Below are 3,014 nucleotides of genomic sequence, written 5' to 3'. Positions count from 1 at the left end.
GGTGAAAAAACAAGAAAAATGGAAAGAGCATGTAAAAATAAAGAAAATATGAAAACAACAAATAAACCTTAGATTTTGTTAAAGGTATCAGTCCGGTGGAGCTCTCCTACGAGTAGTAGCACCATATATTTGCGGCGTTCCACGATCTCGGTAGCTCGGTCCCGTTAAGTCGTTCCAGCTTGTAAGCTCCCATTCTGATGACAAATTTGATTCGGTAGGGTCTTTTCCGGTTGGGAATAAGCTTTCCTTCTCCCGGTATAGGAGGGCCAATCTCGTTGCATCGTAAGACTAGATCTCCCTGTTTGAAGTCCCGTTTTACCACGCCTTAGTTGTACCTCAAGCTTATTCTTTGTTTCAGAGCTAGTTCTCGGAGGTGCCTATGTTTCTGACTTCGTCCACGAGGTCCCGCTCCGCGTCTTCATCGTGCTCTCCTACGGTCCTTCAGGGGCTAGGTTCCCCAACCTCCATCAGGATGACGGCTTCAAGGTCGTATGCTAGGCTGAAGAGGGTTTCCTCGGTTGAGGTTTGGGGTGATGTCTGATATGACCAGAGCATGGATCTGAGCTCGTCGGCTCATAGGGCTTTGGCTTCATCTAGTCTTTTATTGAGTTCCTTCACGATGATCTTGTTGACCACCTCTACTTGGCCGTTGGTTTTACAGGTGCTCTACCGAGCTGAACTTCTGTGAGATGCTGAGTCCCTCTAGGAACTCCCTGAAACACTTGTCTGCGAATAGTTCCTGTTATCTGAGATCCCGATCACTGGAATTCGAACTGGGTTATGACTTGTCTCCAAAAGAATTTTTGGCACTAAGTGGCCGTGATTGTGGCCAATGCCTCGGCTTCGATCTATTTCGTGTAGTAGTCGATGGCGACTATAAGGAATCTGAGCTTCCTGGGAGCCGTGGAGAAGAGTCCCATGAGGTCGATTCCCTAGATTCCAAAAGCACGGTCTGCCATTATCACTCTGAGCTGATGAGCACCTACTTGCTGAAAGTCGGTATGCACTTGGTACTGCTTGCAATTTTTGACTAGCTGGAGGGTATCTCTGATGATGGTGGGCCAGAAGCAACCGACTCGGATAACCTTTTGAGCAGTGTTTTGCCCCCGATGTGATGGCCACAACATCTTTCGTGAATTTCACGAAGTATGTCATCTGTTTTGCCAGATTCTATACATTTAATGAGGGGTTGAAACAATCCTCGTTTGTACAAATGTCCCGATATTGTGGTGTATTTCGCTGCTTTCCGCTTTATACATTTTGCCTCCTTTGGGTCCTCGGACAGGTCCCAGGTACCCGAGTATCGGGGAGGTCCAAGAGTGTTGATTGGACAAGGTCAGATTTGTCAAGGTTGTGGCCGCGACGGATGATGTCGTGATGACTTCCTAGATTAGTGACCGATTTTCCGTGTCCGACTTGGTATTTTCTAGTTTGGAGAGTAGATCGACTCTCGCATTCCTTTACCTAGGGGTTGAAGGAAGGATCAGGAATTCGCCAGTTTTAAAGATGACATAATCGGACCTTTGGAACGACAGGGTAGTACTTGCAAATTAAAGACACTTAACGCTCAAGTAAAAAGGAATCTAAGAGGCATAGGTAAGGGTTATGAGTGTGTAACGTACTTGAGGGGGTCTCTAACTCTTTTTATATAGTGTGTTGTTATCTTATTTTATCTTGTTGACTAAAATAAAAGAGATATTTAAATTTAAATATTAATTAAAAATTTACAATTTCTTAGTCAATTTAAACTACGGATAGGACCTCGACCCGAAAAATTAGATCATTAATTACTCAGTCGTTTTGGAGTAACCGAATCCGAACCATATAGTATATGCCAAATTTTGAATAGGAGACAAGAAATAATTAACAGATTGTCACAATAAATAAATCTGTTGGTAATTAAAACAGATAAAATTTCTTGGCATATTAAGATACTTTCTAATTAACGAGTTTTCTTTGGATACCTTTGGGAAGAAACATATATTATACATACGAATATGATGGCATGATGGTTATTAGTAAGAGGTCGGTCATGTCATCATCATGATTCAATAATAGATGATAGAAATTGCTAAGCTTTCCCATGATCCAAACATTGCATGAGTGAACCCTCATGCAAATAATGCCAAAAATCCATGTCCAGCTGGATAGAACACCCCATATGCATCTTGAGTGAACAACCAAGCAACATTCATCAACATTATAAATTAGAAATAAAAACCCAATTTACTTAACTCGCCAATTATATATGCATGTAATAAGTTGTCTTCTAGCTATTTTTATTTATTTATTTATTTTCTATAATGAATCTTTTTCGGTGCAAGATGGCTAGCTAGGTATATATATGGTACACAAGTGCATAATTGGAATCTCCATCTGTACTAAAATATAAAGTTAATTTTATTGTTAGTTGCATGTATTTATACAAACAAATCACATTCTTAGATCCTCAAATTCTATTTTATTACATTAAAAAAGAAAAAAATAGTACAGTAAAGGAAGCATGTCGTTTTATCAGATTCTCATGCACCGCCTCAATCTGCATACATATATGTTGTTAATAATAATAATTTCTCAATTATTTAATTATTACAAATAAAGTACAAAAAAGAAATAAGAGAAAACATTTGGTCAGAAAGCAATTGTGTGTAAGAGAGAAAAACTTGATTGAGAAGAATGAGATAAAGACAGATTGGAAAATTTGGCAAGATCAGCACACAAGAGACTTAACATCAACTCTTCTTAATTATTATTCTCTATGTGGATCTACTCTGCCCAATTCTTTCATATATATATATATATATATGATGAAAAAAGACAATAAATTATAGGAATATATACATGTACATTTATTAACGGAGGAAAATATTATGTGTACACTTCTATTTATACACTCATATTTTACATTATTCACTTACTCCTTTCTTTATAACCTTTTTTCCTCATTTTTTTATTATAACTCTTTCTTTTCACATCATTTTTCTTATATTTGTCTATTATTATTGTGATTTTTT

This window comes from Arachis ipaensis, chromosome B09, assembly GCF_000816755.2.
Source record: "Arachis ipaensis cultivar K30076 chromosome B09, Araip1.1, whole genome shotgun sequence".
NCBI classification, from domain to species: Eukaryota; Viridiplantae; Streptophyta; class Magnoliopsida; order Fabales; family Fabaceae; genus Arachis; species Arachis ipaensis.
The sequence above is the reverse complement of the archived record's forward strand: the minus strand, read 5'-3'. Positions refer to the sequence as shown.